Raw genomic sequence first — 16,410 nt, 5'->3', positions numbered from 1 at the left:
TCTCTATCTCCTCTTGCCTTTCCCTCCCCCTCCATGTGCTCTCTCTCTTGCTAAAACAAATAAATAAATCTTTAAAAAAAAAAAAAAGAACCGAATTTTGGTTTTGTTGATTTGTCTGATTTACTAGCGCGTTTTCTGGTCCATTAGTTTCTTCCTATATCACTATTTATTCCTTCATTCTCCTTTATGTGTTTATTGATTTTCTAATTTCTTGAACTAAACACATCACTTTTTAATAAATATATTTAAATACAATTTAAAGCTATAAATTTCCCTCAAAGCGCAGCTTTAGCTTCATTTTACAATTTCAAATACCTTTATCTTTCTGTGCTAAATCGGGCTAGGTCCTCAGAACTATTTTGCATTTCACAGTTTGCTCTCTGTGTTTAATCTAGACTTTATACTTCACTTTTGCTTTTTTAAAGTGTTTTATTTGAATAACTACATTTGTCATCACCAAGATTTCTAATTGACTTTTTTTTTACCTAAATTTGCGAAAAAAATAGTTTGGTGGGAAGAACATTCTAGATCAAAACATTTTCTTCCAGTATTTTAAAATGTTATTTTATTGTTTGCCTTTGGTTTCTTGCTGCCTTTTTGAAAGTAACATGTTCTTCCTCTGCCCCTTCTGCATGCCTTAATTTTTTTTCTCTATCTTTGATTTTTAGCCACTTGACTATGGAGTGAGTCTAAACGTGGTTTTCTTTGAGTTTACATTGCTTAGGGTTTCTGAATCTGGGTTGGTTCAGTCATCAGCTTTGCAAAAAATTTCTCTAGAAGAATACCTACTTATCCTTATTTTCCCGCTTATCCTTTTGGGACTCCAGTTACACTGGAGCACTTAATTCTCTCATTACTTCTCATGTCTCCTATGCTGTGCTATAATTTCTCATGCATTTTTCTCTTTAAACTTCAGTTTGGGACAACTGGGTGGCTCAGTCAGTTAAGCATGTGCCTTTGGCTCTGGTCATGATCCCAGGGTCCTAGGATCAAGCCCCACATCGGGCTCCCTGCTTAGTGGGGAGTCTGCCTCTCCTTCTCCCTCTACTCCTCTCCTTTCTCTCTCTCTCTCTCAAATAAATAAATAAATCTTAAAAAACCCTTTAGTTTGTATATCTGCTATTCACTTATCTTCAAGTTCCTATCTGCAGTTCTTAATTTTTGATATTACATTTTGTAGTCCTACAATGTTAATCTGATTGCCTTTATAACTTGTATAACTATACTTATAACTTGTGTAATTTTTAATTATATACCAGACCTTTTATTAAAAGCAATTGGAGAGGCTCTGGATAATATGTTCCACCAGAAGAGTTTCTGTCTGAACCATTGGGCAGATCAGAAAGAAGCTGTTCTTCTCAATCTAATCAAAGCTTGGCTTAGGTAGGGACCAGGTTGCAGCTTTAGTAAGATTCATGTCATTCATCTCTGTTTCCTCTTCATTTTCTGGACATTTCTCTCTTGTGCTTTTGATTGACAGGCTTCTTCTAGGTTTCCATCCCTCTAGTCTTAAAATACCAGAGAAACATAAGGCTCATTCTTCAGAAGTTTGCTGTCCTGTCTCTTCCAAATTTGGCAAATGTCTTGTGGAGGAGAACAGGCATGCATGTTTGATGTGGGCTACACTCTTCAAGCAGAAAAGTTTCTTCTAAATATTGAGAGACCAGTGGGCATTTCTCATCTTGTCCATGTTCTATAGTCATTCATATAGCCCTAAATTTTGAAAATGAACCATCCGGAAAGCCAGTTATGTATTAATAGCTCCTGAGGTTTCCAAATTTTTATGCAAGCCCTATACCACCTTCAAAAATTTTGCTCATTTCTGTTTCTCCTAACAAACCCCTTCTGTTTGCTAGGTCTCATCCTCAACCAAAAGCAAAATTAGCAGATGGCACCTGGAGGGAAAGAACAACGATTAGTTGACTACTTACATTGGAAGAATTCTCTCTACTCTGAAAATGTGGTTCATTTAATTCTTTGTTTCCACACTCTCAATCTTTAAAGGCATTATTTTTTGCAGTGCATCTGGATTTTTAAGTTGTTCTCATTTAAAAGAACAGTGAAGTCAGTGGTCTGCTCCCACTGACTACATTTTCCCCAATTCCATGATCATATTTTAAAGCCATTTTAAGATTTTTCACTTATTTTCATTTCAAAAATCTAATTTGATTTCTTTTACCTGCCATTTTAATCTTTTTTTCACATCTTGAGATTTTGACTTACAGCTTCATCTTGAATTTTATTTAATCTTTTTTGCTTCCTTTCTCTTTGTACTTATCATTTAGTGCTTAATGGTTTTGTAGTTACCTCTCTTTCTCCTTCTGGGAGCCCCAAGACAAGTGCTGTGCTTTGTATCACTGGTTTGTGATTCCCATGGGAGTATGGAGCCAGCAAGATGCTTCACTTAAGTCTTGATTGCAAACTTCCTCTTGAAATCTAGGACAATGTGACAACAATTTCCTCAGCTTTCTGTTATGTGCAGGGGTGACCTGCCTCAGTTTCTGTTTCCAACCAATGAGTTTAGCTCTGTTATCCTGCTTCATGTTTATGTGTGTATGTGGGAGGGGGTTGGTGTTTTCAGCCCGTGAGACACAGGATATGAATTCCTTCTGTCTTTATCTTCTTTTAGACCTGGGCTCCAGCAGGTTGTCCTGCTGTACCTCTGCTTATCTGTTGGTATTTCTATTCTTTTATCTTTCTTTGGAGATACCCATCATGTTTTTGACCATGACTGTCTTTTTGATTCCTGTTTTTATGTTTTATACATTTTGGCTGTGTGTTTGAGTTGAGAGGAGGTGACCATGATCAAAGCATAATATTGCAATGCAATTTCCTCCAAGAGTTGAACTTGGGATTTTTTTTTTTTTTTGCCATTTTTTTTTGGCTTTAAATAGCTAGTGCATAAAATCTTCCTTTGGTTACAATAGGACAGCTCCTCCCACGGTCACTTTTGTGTCCTCAAGAATCTCAGTGTTCTACAAGTAGGCATGGATCAGTCACCTTTTCAGAATGTAGTTTTGAATTCCACAAAAAAAGAGGTCATTAAATGGGACTCTCCACAGATTTCCCAAACAAAGGAAATGAGATTTAAATAATGCCTCTATGTGCCTTCAACCCATAGTAATGTATCTTTAACTCATTTTACATACCAAGAATTGGACCACATCTCTCATCAACATCATTGATAAATAAAGACGAGAGTCTTCAAGCAAATTTAATTTTCCTTATTCTTGGTCAATTGCTAAAATTTTGCATTTGCCCTTGGATCACTTATTTTTCATTGGACAGTATTTATTGAGCATAGCATTGTCTTTAGCACGTTGGTGGACAGATCTTGGGCAATATCCATTCAGGAATCTCTCATGTTGCTTTCCTAAAAATATCTCCCCAACTTTCTTGACTAGTATGAAATGTCCATCATCACTCCCTTTTGAGGGAAAAAAATAAAATTTGTTATAGTCAAATAACTTACTGGATTTTCTTTTTGAAAAGTCCAATTACCATAATATATTAGAAGAGGTGAATTTAATCCTGATTTGGATGAGATATAAGCAAGCACAAAAGAGAGCTGTCCAGAGCATGGTATTTATAATGCCCTGGGTTATTAGGAAGTGGTGAGAGGGCATGATTCAATGGTGACAGTCAGGAAAGAAAAATATCTAGGTTGAGGAAGATGATTCTAAAATGAAAAGTTCGGAGACTTTACAGTTTTACAGAGGAACATTTCTGACATGGAGCATGTAAAAACAGCACCTGATTTATATAGACATATGTGTGGAGATGCCCACAGAATTGGGCAAGTCAGAGAGAATTGACTCCAGGAGAGACCAGAGACCCTCTCCCATGCAGATGTAGGTGCCCAGGTTCTGGGAATCACAGCATTAGGATGGCCAGGAGGTATACCTCCTCCAGCTTCTTCCCACTGCCTCACGTAAGACACAGCTGGTCCTGGCAAGAATATGGGATCCCATGCATACTTTATGGATACTGGTTCTGGTGTAAAAGCAGATATCTTCCAAAGTGTCTTAACAACAGAAATTAAGACAATTGAACTGCTTTCAGGTGTAAATAATCTCCCAGGAAGAGAATTTTTAAAAGCGTAAAAAATTACAATATTTCTATGCTGATGGATTCACTTATTCATTTTTTCTCATTAGGTTATCAAATATTTATCGAGTGCTTCCTATGTGCTAGGAGAAGGAAATTCTAGGTGCTGGAAATACAGATGAACAAAACACAGGCTTTGTTCTCAAAGAGCTCACAACTCTTTGGAGAAGACAGACAAGCACACAAGGAAGCGTCCAGAAGAGTGGAAAGTGCCCAGAATGAACCCCTCAGGAGGGGGAAGTGAATGGCTGAACCCAGGAATGTGGAGGGACTGAATTCCCATCCAGAACATGCTGCTTTTTACATGTTTTCCCTGGAGAAAGATGAAGAACAACAGTCTTTGACATTATGTGAAGGATGTGGGAATGTGAGAGAATATCCATCATGTTGGCAAGCAGGGTTTGGAAGCTTCTTTAAGTTTGGATCTTCTTTAGAAAATCAAGGATCCCTGTCCCCAACCTCTTACCTCCACCTCCCCACCAAAATGAAAGACAGTGGATGAGCAAGTATGAGACATACAGAACCTGTGGGAACTTGCACTTGGCCATCGGTAATATTTATCCAGACATGCAATCCCTTAGTTCAGCCCTCTAGGAACTCAGGCTAGGCTGTTCTCACTTATTTTCAGGATCCAAAAGAAGTGAGTACTGAAACAACCCTCCATTATCATTAAAAGGGAGGTTCATGGGCATGTATTGTGTCCCACAATAAAAAACCCCAAACTACTAGAAAAAAAAGTACTCTAATGTTCTCATTTCTGTAACATTAATATTAGAGGGTTCACAGATGTCTTGAGGTTGGGCATAGTGCAGAATAATGGTAACTGCTGCCCTTTCTTGAGATATTACTATGTGGCAGGTACTGTCTTAAGCACTTCACAGAAATAATCTCATTTAATCTTTTATTATTGTTCCTATTCAATATATTAGGTCTAGAAGTGAGAACGTGGTGTCTCTTGGGAAGCAAAAGAGATTCATTGTGAGCAGAGTGTGCTCCTCAAGGTGGGTAATGCTGTGGGATGAGGCTGTGAGGTAGGGAGGGGGTGCATTCTGAAGAACTAGAAAATGTGGATTGTTTTGACTCAAAGCAAAGCAAGTGCGATTGAGGAATTACCACATATAAATGTGCCCAGCCAGCAGTAAGTTTTGGCATCGGTACCTCTTTCTCATCCATGAGGTTCCCCAAATATTTTCCTGCTTGGGAAATCCCCTCCAATGGCAGGTCTCTGCACATCAACCAACCAAGTCTTCCCCCTCCCCTCTGCAGATTGGTCCACCCGCAGCTAGGAGAGGGCCACACATTGCTGCAGGGGTGAGTGAGGAGAAGGCGGCCACCAGCGTTGGCCTCCACCAGGCTTGCCCAGAAAAGAGTTTTCTCTGGGCCTAATTAAGGATGACTTGATGTCTACATAGCTACACTTAAGTCTTTGTTGGCCTGCTATTGTTCCCACTGAGCGTGACAAGGCCTAAAAGCTCTATTCTGGTTGCCTCTGCCAAGTGCCAAAGGGGAAAGAAATTAAAAAAAAAAAAAATCACTACTTTCACTCACTAAACATGCCCATTTACTTGTTTTTCTATTTTATTGCGTGAGTCATTGCTATAAACCCTACATGGTCTATTTTTTTCCCCCTTTGATGATAGTGACATTCTAAAGCCAGGTAAGCACTCAAACCATGAAACAGACCTCTAATATATATCCAAAGATTGGTTAAAATTCCAACCAATCGGCCCCTCCATGTGGATCCTCAGCGGCTCCCAGGCCAGGGAAACCCTTATCACTTCACTCTTCAGAGAACCTCTGAAAGGAAAGTGTGATTACAGTATCTGTCATCCTCATTTTGATGTGTGGTATCAGCCATGTTCTTTCTTTATTCCAAAAATTAGAGTTGCCCAATTCAGCAAATAAAACTAAGACACCCAGTTAAATCTGAATTTCAGGTTGACAACAAATGATTATTTAGGATCAATAATTCCCCATATAATTTTTGGAACAGACTTATCCTAAAATATTATTTAACCTGGCAACCCTACCACCAAATAAATCAACTCTATAAATACACATTGAGTGCTATCTTCAGGCTAAGCACTAGGTGCTGAGGAGTCACACATGAATCAGGCACATTTTTCCCTTGAAGGGGTTCAAAGGCCAGGAAGCTGGAGATTAGTAAGCAACAAATAAAAATAAACCCGGAGACTGATCAGAAAACTCAGAGATATCCACTCACCCAAATACTCACACATGCAAAAAACACCAACCAAAAGTAAATTGCATTTAATTATGAATTTCAACATACACAAAAATGCAAATCAATACAATGTTAATACGTAGAAAAGTATTAGGACGACAAAAAAGAAAAGAAAAAAAAAACAATTAGGATCCAACCCTGGAATGCAAGAGGGAATTCAAAATGCAAATATCTACTAATGTAATACATCACATTATTATGTCAAAAAATTGATAATATCAACATGTAATGAAAAGGAACTTTCCAAGTAAATATTTATTCACGAAATTAAAGAAAAAAATATTTAATAAAATCAGGAATGTGGCGGGGCGTCTGGGTGGCTCAGTTGGATAAGCATCCTACTCTTGGTTTCAGTTCAAATCATGATCTCAGGGTCATCAGATCGAGCCCCACATTGGGCTCCCCACTCAGGGAGCAGTCTGTTTTTCTCCCTCTTTCCTCTGCTCCCCATCCCACTCAGATCCCACTTTCTCTCTCAGATAAATACATAAATCTTTTTTAAAAAAATAGTTGGAATATATAGGCAAGTATTTAATATGATAAAATACAGAAATAAATGTATTCCTAAATATGAGAAACAACAAAAGTCTTAGAAAAACAGGAATAAAACCTGTGTGTGTGTGTGTGTGTGTGTGTCCCAAACCAAAAGTCAGAATCATACTTAGTGATATAGTAGAAATCTTATCTTTAAGCTAGGAGTGAAATGATGATAGTTATTATTATTATTTAAAAATTTATCATTACAATTATTATTATTATATTATTAATAATATTAATAATATTATATAATATATATTAATATATATTAATTAATTAATAATAATTAATAATTAATTAATATATATTAATAATATTAATAATATTATATATTATTATTATATTATTATAATATTATTATTATTATTTAAAAATTAATCATTACAATTAACCATTGGTAATATTATTAACCATTACAATTGGGCAAAGAAAGAAATAAAAACTAAGGGATATAAATACTTAAAAGGAGATACCAAATCTGTTATATTCAGACAATATAACTAAACACCCAGAAAATCTAAGGTCATTCAAAACTGTTAGAAGGAAATTCAACATAAAAGAAAAAATTCAGTAGAGTGTTGGTTAATAAATGCATGTGCAAAAGTCATCACTATTCTCTATGAAAAGCAAGAATCAATCAGAAAACAGAATAAAAATTCCAGTAGTAATGGCAACCATAGACATAATATCTAGAAGTAAACATAACTTAATCATATGTGCAGGTCCTACATGAAGCAAACTTTAAGAGCGAGATTGCAAAAGTAGCTGTGTGATAATAAAACATGTACTGAGTTCTTAGATAGGAAGCTGCAATTTTTTAAAATATATCAGGTTTTATTCAAAATTAATTTCTAACTTGCAATCTTAATGAAAATGTCAAGACGGGTTTTTTTTAGCTTGACAAAAATATGTGAAATTTACCTGAAAAAATAAACTTTCGAAAAAGAAGTAGGATCAGAGGAGATTAGTTTGAATGTTTATTCAAGTGTACTATGTAGTTACAGTAAATATTATACTTTGGGCCTGAAGAAAACAATTTCAGGGGCAAAAATCAATGGGATGGAATGGAAAGAACAAAAATATATGTGGGCGCTAAATAAAAGATAAAATGTTTAAAATTTGTTGGATAAACAGAGAATTTTTTAAATTGATGAATAGTAGACATAAAATGTTCCACTAGTTTCAGGTGTAAGAGAGATTATTTTTAAAGATACTACAATTGGGGATGCCTGGTGGCTCAATCGATTAAACATCCTGGTTCTGACTCAGGTCATTATCTCAGGGTCCTGGGATCCAGCCCTGCATCAGGCTCTGTACTCGGTGTGAAGTCTGAGAGAGATTTTCTCTCTCCACCCCCTTCTCCCTCTGCTCCTCTCCCCACTCGTGCTCTCTCTCTTTTTCTCAAAATAAATAGATCTTTAAAAAAGATACTGTAATTGAACCACAGATTTAAACATGTAAAAACACAGTTATGTAAGTTTCCAAAAGAAGCTTTCATAAAGGAGACACATAATTTGGAAACTATAGAAGAATAGCCTGGCAATGTTGATTAATTAAAAATATAAAGCATCTGTAAGCAAAGCTATATATAGAAAGTGAAAAAAGAAGAAAACTATTTTTATACATATCAAAAAGGGCTACTGTGTTTTAATTAACAAAGAGCTCATAAAAAGCACTGAAAATAAAGAATAACAACCACTCCAAAAAAATGTATGAAGTGGGGCCCCTGGGTGGCTCCGTGGTTGAGCCTCTGCCTTTAGCTCAGGTCATAATCCCAGAGTCCTGGGATTGAGTCCTTCATCAGACTCTCTCTCCTTAGGGAGCCTGCTTCTCCCTCTGCCTATGTCTCTGCCTCTCTCTCTGTGTCTGTCATGAATAAATAAAATCTTTAAAAAAATGTATGAAGCTTGTGAATTAGCAACTAACAAAAAATAGAATGGACAATTTCTCTTTATTTATTAAGATCAGCAGTAATTTTGTGTAATTTACCAGATGGGCAAAAATTAATGGATTTGGTAACATCTAAAGTTGGCAATTTGCATGGATAAATCAGCTTTATACGCCATTGGTGAGCATATAAGTTAGGATAACCTTTCTAGAGGACTGGATCTGGGTGGTATCTATCAGAACTAGAAATGCATGCTTGCTCCCCTTGACGGCTGAGATCACTTGTAGGAATTTATCTTTCAAATAAATACATGTATATTTTTGTAAACATTTGCCAAAGTATATTTACTAGGTTATCCACTAAAGTATTTTTTTGTAATTCTGGGGGAAAAAAGTGGAAACATAGTGCCCACCTTTAAGATACTGGTTAAAACCATCATGATACATCTGTTTGATGGACAAATAGGAAACCAGTGAAAAGAATGGGGCATGAGGTGTATGGTAATATAGAAAGATCCCTGGAGAAGTGTTAGTGTGAAAACCTAAAGTGGAGGTGAATGGTGCAGTATAGTCTCATGTGAAAAAAACATATCTTTTATATATAACATAAATAGAAATACACATGAATATAATATTATGCAAAAATAAATAAAATATATAAATACGTATAGATAAGGACTATCTATGATATAGTCATATACCGGTAAACACAAACTTTTTTTTAATAAGAACAAAAAATATTCATTGTTTTGAGCACTAGGAATAGAGATTGAGAGTCAGAAGAGAAGCAGATTCTATTCCATTTTCTGCCTTTCTTCATGCTTTGAATTTCCTAAGCATCCACATGTATAGCTTTATATTTTGCCCCCATACCACCTGGAATTATCTGGGGCTGTGGGATTAAAGACAATTTTCTAAAAAATTATCTGTATTTTAAAAGATCAGATGCACTTTATTTGTGATGTTAGGAGTAAATGCAATGCTCAGAAGGGTGAGTGTTCGGGTTCTGTAACACCTGATGCTACCAAGCTCAGACTTATTCTCTTGCTTTGTCTCCCGCTCCCAGCAGGACAGCTCAAGGTCTGCATTTTACTCCTCACTTCTCTGCCTCCCTCCACCTTCCTAGGTTCCTGCTGAGGTCCGAGCAAAGATGGACACCTGCTTCTGTTGGGTTAACTGGCCCAGTCATGGCTTCAGTCTCTTGCAACTGTCAGGCTCCTGGATGTTTCTTCTTTGGCCCCCCAAGGCTGTTCTGGAACCCTCCACCCTGTGCCTGTGCAGCACCAGCCTCCACCCAGCTGGGTCCCTCCTGAGTGAACTTCCCAGGGATGCTGAGCCCCACCTGGAAGTCAGTGAGGCTTAGGTCATCAGCACTGCTTCTTGCTGGCTGAAGACCCTGCTTCCCTTCTCCAAGCCTCAGTACCTTCCACTGTCCAATGGGGATAATAGGATCTTCTTCCTAGCTCTGCTGCAGGTATTCTGGGAAATAATATATGTCCTCTAGTCAGTGAGCAGGAAAAGCTAGCTTTCTTTGGCTTTTTATTTCCCCTTATTTTCCCATAGTTTTCTTTCCTTTTGGTGGTGTGGGGAGGGGAATGAAAGCTATTGCTATGTCACCGACCAATGTGACAGAGTTATGATGTGACTTACTTAGCAATGACAGCCTTGGAGCTATCCATCCTCCCGATCCTGGCCATCCCTCCATGACCAGGGATCTGAGTCTGGGAGCTTCACTATCCCAGTGGCTGATGGACTCCTAGAAGCTCTCCTGGGGTGAGTTCAGGCTTTTGCAGATCCGTATTTCTTCATCATTTGATTTACAAGACACACACCTATGACCCGGAGGTCTCTGGGCATGGGCATCCAAATAGAAAAGAGCCATTAAAATTCAATTGAAACTGGTGGGTAAAGTTCTAAGTGTGCAGTGAGCCAGGGCCTGGAGACGGAAATTCTCTATGAAGCGGCATCACCAGCCCCAACCTTGCACAGGTGTGGACAGACTGCAGTCCTTGCTTTGATTCTCAGCCCAGAGCCATGGGGTGAGATCTTATTGCCATTAATGTTAGGGAGAATTCAGCTTTTGTTTCTTTTCTTTGGAACTTTACTACTCTCCTTTAAGATGATTCAAGTAAATACATAATTTTAAAGTCTGTGCTCTTTAAAAAGATAGGAAAGAAATGCAGATGGTCTGCACAGGTTATGGGTGCTCCCTCTGGAGTCCATGCACCTGCCCACAAACCCCATGTCTGCTGCTGAGAAGCAGGGCAGCCTGTGAATCTCTGAAGCTTTTGCCTATAAACTGGGATCATAACATTCTCTACCTTTGGATCAAGTTAAGCAACAAACACAAAGCACCTGGCAAGGACCAGGCAAACAGCATGCACAAGTTGTTTTGTCCATCACTATTATGGATTAACACCATAGGAAGTGAATTAAAAGTGAACCCCACAGGCAGAGTGCCTAGGGTTTTAATACAGACTCTACCATTTGCTGACTGTGTGATTTTTGTCATTACTTAACCTCTCCGAGCCTCAGTTTACTCCTCTGGGAAATAGGAATGAAAATGGTCTCCACATCAGGTAGTTGTTGTGAGAATTAAATGAGTTAATTAATATGTGACAAGTGCTATTTAAAGCCTAGTGCATAGTAGGTACTATAAAAACACTGTTTTTTAAAGTATTATTAATGACAAACACCCAATTGAAGGAGCCCAGAAGAGCAACATGAAGAAAATATATATACATGCATATGGCCAACCTTAATGGAAGTCGATAGAAGGCAATGAGATAATGTCAGAAAACAAATTTTATAAACAGAAAAATAGAATCGATAAACACACTGAAATGAAATAAGCACACACACACACACACACACACACACACACACACACACACACGCTACCGGAAATGGAAGCCTTGGGTGAGCAACAAAGGAAGGGGAGACACATCAATGAGATCAGGAACAGTGAGCAAGGGGGTTTCCAAAACTGAGTGTGGAAGTGGCTGCGGTTGGAGGTGGGCCCAGCACAGCCAGTAGCTGATGGCGGCCTTGCTGGCAGAAAGCCCACTTCAGAGACTTGCAGTCTGCCTCTACATGGGGCTGCTTCTACCTCTCCCCCTCCTGGGTACCGGCCACCTGGTGCCAGCTGTGCTACCCCAGGCAAGTGCTTTCTTTGTCATCACCTGTCTCTGTGGATGTCTGAAAGAGACCTAATGTTGGTACTGTCTTCCCCAGAAGAACTCCCTCAGAACTCTTCCTCCCTCTCCACACATGGCCCAGACCACTCAGCTTCTAGAGCAGCTCCCCACCTGGCAGCGCACCCATGGACCATCTTCAGCCTTGACACCTGACCTGAGTGGTGAAAGAGATTTTCATCCTCCTCATGCAGTCTATTTTCTGAGTGACCCCAGCACCAAAGACTTTGAGAAATGGATGTGAATCAATAAACATGATTCTTTGCCAGACACTTGAAAAATATTGGACTGGTGTGATAGTTTGTTAGGGGGTACAAGAGAAATGATTGACTTCCTGCTGCTTTCTAGGAGCTCAAAAGAGTGGAAGGGAGAAACAGTTCAGATATGGGATGCGACCAAGACTAAGTCAATAGAGCAATCAATGGAGTGTTTGCCAAATCCAAGTGTTTGCCCCTGGCAGTGAGTGCTATGAGCACACCTGGAAAGGAAGAGGCAGCCCTACTACAGGGGAGAAAGGAACTCTTTGAAGGACCTAAGACATGGTGGATGGAGATGCAGGTGAGAGAGCACAGGGTCAGGCACTACGGAGGTATCTAGCTCTCCTCCTACCCGGCTCTTGGTTATAAAATGTGAAGTGCTCACTCATTTAGTCTTCACAACACCCCTGTGTGGAAGGTACCGTGATCAGGGCCATATCATAAATGAGGAGACCCAAACCCAAGGGATGAGCTGGCCTGTGGTCTCACAGTTGTCAAACACAAAGGTAAGGCTCAGACCTGTGCCCCTGACCTCCTAGCTGTGCTGCCAGGTGAGATGGTGTGTGTATTCAGAGTTGGAATTACCAGCAGCCTGTTTCTTTAATCTTAAATTGAAGGTAATAACCCTACCCCATGGGGGTGGGGGCCTAAATGAGATAAGGTAGATAAAGTCTCTGGTTTATAGTGGGTGTTGAGATGTTCCCGGCTGTCCTGTCCTCAGTTCCCTCAAACCTACCTTGAGCATTAATGCACTGATATGTTAGTTTGTAGCACGTGTGGTCACCATTTCTGGAAGGGCCATCAGATTTTCAGGTCTTTGCTTGGTTTGCATAGGTTACTTCTACCTGGGATGCATTTTCTTTCTGTTTCCAGGCTTCCAAAACTGGGAAGCCTCCAAGTGCCCATTTAGGAAGCTTTTACCCTGGGAAATCTCTAGTTCTCTCCAGTTGTAAGTGGCTTTTCTTCCCTCTGGTACCCTGGGGTCTTCTGTATGGGCTGCTTGAGCATCCTGGGTCTCAGCTATGCCACGTAGAAAAGGGGACAATAACACTCACCCCATAGGAGCTGTGCAAAGTATGTTATACTTGAGAAAACAAAAGAAGAACCTAATAAGTGGTATCTATTATTCTATTATCATTATTACTTGACATATTCTTTCTCTGTTTTTTTTTTTCTCCTAGATGAGGGATCCCAGGGTAGGGATATTGTTAAATAATGCTTTATTTTTTTCTACAATGCCCAGCACAGAGCCTGGAATGTAAGAGGTGCTCAGTGAATGACTATAGAGGGGAACAAATATCAAGCTAGAGATGACACAATGGGGGAGGTTGGCCTGGATTCACAGGAATGAGGCTCTGTTCACACCTGCTGTGTTAGGTGCTTACATTTTGCAAAGCCTCCTGCTAAGTGCTCTAGAGTATGGGAAGAAACTTCGATGCTGCCTGGCCCCAGGGATTATCCCTTCTGGTTGGGACTAAGCAAGAGAATCCAGGACATGGTTTATCAGCAAAGTACAGGATTCCAGAAGCACTGAGGCTGCCCTTGGGAAAGCTGTGAACAAGGTCCAGCAGAACACGAATCCTATGGCTACAGTGATATTCCCTTTTTTCAACTACTGCTAAATGTCCTGTACCCAGTCAAGTGTCATGGGGCCGCATAAAGCGCACCATGGATTTAATGAATGAAATGTGGAAATAATCCTGAGGAGGGGGAGAGAAATGGTGTGGATTACTGGGGAAGGAACAGAAAGGTGTTTTATAAGTAGAGAGAAACTGAAGTAAAAAAAAAACTCAGAAAAAACTTGACTATGAGCAGATGTTGGGTAGCAGAAGTTTTGCTGGCAAAATACTGGGGACAAATTGTATATCCAATCATAGAAAAGTGGTTTTGTAAATTATGACACTCCACTAAATGTCATTATTTATGGGCATTAACAAATTAAGTTTGCAAAGACCTTACAACAAGATAGGATTGTTAGTGACAAATGCAATGATAGGAAATCGTATGGCCCTAAAATTATGGCTATTAAAGCTAAATAAAAAGACTAAGAGCAAGCACAGGAAACTATTAGAAGCGTCCTTACATCCTAGGTTTATGAATGATTGTTTTCTCCTCTCTTTGTTCTGTTTTCTGGGATTTCTCAAGATTTCTATGGCCATGCCCAATTTTTAATATGGAAAAACAATGAAATCATAAACTTGAGTTATATAACAGATCTACATTAATTATTAAAGTATTTTCTAGAAATAAGCAGGCTCCTGGAGTTTATATTCACAAACTCTAGTGCAATGTGTGTAAGTATCCCTTCCCTTTCCTGATTTTGATAATGGAGAAGACACTGAATATGATTTCGTATGTCATATTTTAAGGTGTGTATGTGTGAATCTCTCTCTGTGTCTCTTGAGATTATCACATGTTTATATCCTTATGATATGCATATATATATACACACACACGCACACTGGATCAGAATGCATTTGAGGTGGGGAAAGATGGACAGATGGCTAGACTGGTAGGTAATAGAATAGGATAGACCCCTAGTGGGTGCTGGCAAGTTCAAAGGGGTGTTACAGACTGAGGCAAGATATCCTAGCAAAAACACATCCTGTCTCTGAAATGGACTCAAAGTTTGAGAAAGAAATGGGACAACAGAGACTATTTGTGGTTTTCTTCCTTCCTGCCTCTCAATCTCTGTCTCTCTGTCTCTGTCTCTCTCTTTCGTGCACACACGTGTGTGTGCACACACACACACATCCTCTCCTCTCTCTCCCTCCCCATCCTTTCCCCTCTGACTGATGTATGAGTTGTCCAGCCCTGAAGCAGCAGCAGCTGAAGAACACTGTCCCTGGGCATTTTGCCGGCTAGAAAAAGGCAGTCAGGGCTTTGGTGAAATGTTTCTGACAATGACAAAAGCCCAAAGTGGTCAAAACGGACAGAGTTTTTGAGAGAAAAGACCTATTTTTAGACCTGTCTGGGCGGGGCTGTGTTTTGAAAATAATTATTTAAGATTGAGTGTAATTCATTTAATGTGCAAGGAAATTACTAATTTCATAGAGAAATAAAGATCTTCAGAACCCAGGTTCCTCTGAGCTCTACCTCAGCCTTAGCCTGGGGTGATCACTAACTCCTTTGGTGAGAAGATAATTTTATTTTAATTCTCATGCAATAGCTGAGAAACTTCCATACAAATGCCAACTATCAATCTTTATGAGTAAATTATTGTCCTCACAATTAGGGTGTGGTACAGGAGAGGATGACATACTTTAGGAGCTATAAAGCTTCTCGGATATAATTTTCTTCCTAGGCCATTATGAACATAACAACCTTATTTTTTTTTAATAGCTTAAGCTACTGAAAGGGTAAAAAGAAAAGATTTCAGCAACAGCGCAGATACCACTTTGGTAAAGGAGGACCAACCAGATTTCACTTTTTTGTTCCATCTTACGAAGAAAAATGACTTTCCCCCCACACCTTAAAATGTGAATGAATTAATTTGACTTTGAAATTCTCCTGACACTCCTTGAGGTAACTAGAGCTGCATGTGGTCAAATCGGATTTGGCAAGCAAGACTTTTCGGAGCTCTCTCTTTTTCTTTCTTTCTTTCTTTTCTTTCTTTCTTTCTTTCTTTCTTTCTTTCTTTCTTTCTTTCTTCTTTCTTTCTTTCTCTCTTTCTTTTTCTTCTTTCCCTTCTTTTCCAGGAGACTTGCTTGCAAAGACCCCCCCACCCAACTCACTGGAGAAACATTTTTCTAACAGATAAGACTGAAGACTGAAACCCAAACCATGACTTCACTGAGGAACTCAATACTTGAGGGTTTCAGGGCTCTTGGTTTTTGGATTCCAGGAAGGCTGTAACTCTCCAGAATTCAAAAAGACAGTGGAGGTCAGATGCTTCCCGTCTTTTATTTAAATTAACGGGAAGGGGGCCAAAGAAACTGCCAGAGTCACCCATGGTTGGTGACAGAGCTGGGACCAGAATCCAGGGTTCTGGGCTGGATTACCACCTCAATGAGGGTGAGGGTCACACAATCTCTCCTCAGATGTCCTCACAGAAAGCCACAGCCCTGCTCCCCATGAAGGCCCCAGGGTATCTATCCCAGAGGGTCATGTGAAGGTGAAGTGAGCCTGTTCAGGCGAAGCATTTACAGCAGTGCCTGGGACATGGTGTTCATTCTGCTTATTG

This window comes from Vulpes lagopus, chromosome 24, assembly GCF_018345385.1.
Source record: "Vulpes lagopus strain Blue_001 chromosome 24, ASM1834538v1, whole genome shotgun sequence".
Taxonomy (NCBI): Eukaryota; Metazoa; Chordata; class Mammalia; order Carnivora; family Canidae; genus Vulpes; species Vulpes lagopus.
This window is presented reverse-complemented; position numbering follows the sequence as displayed.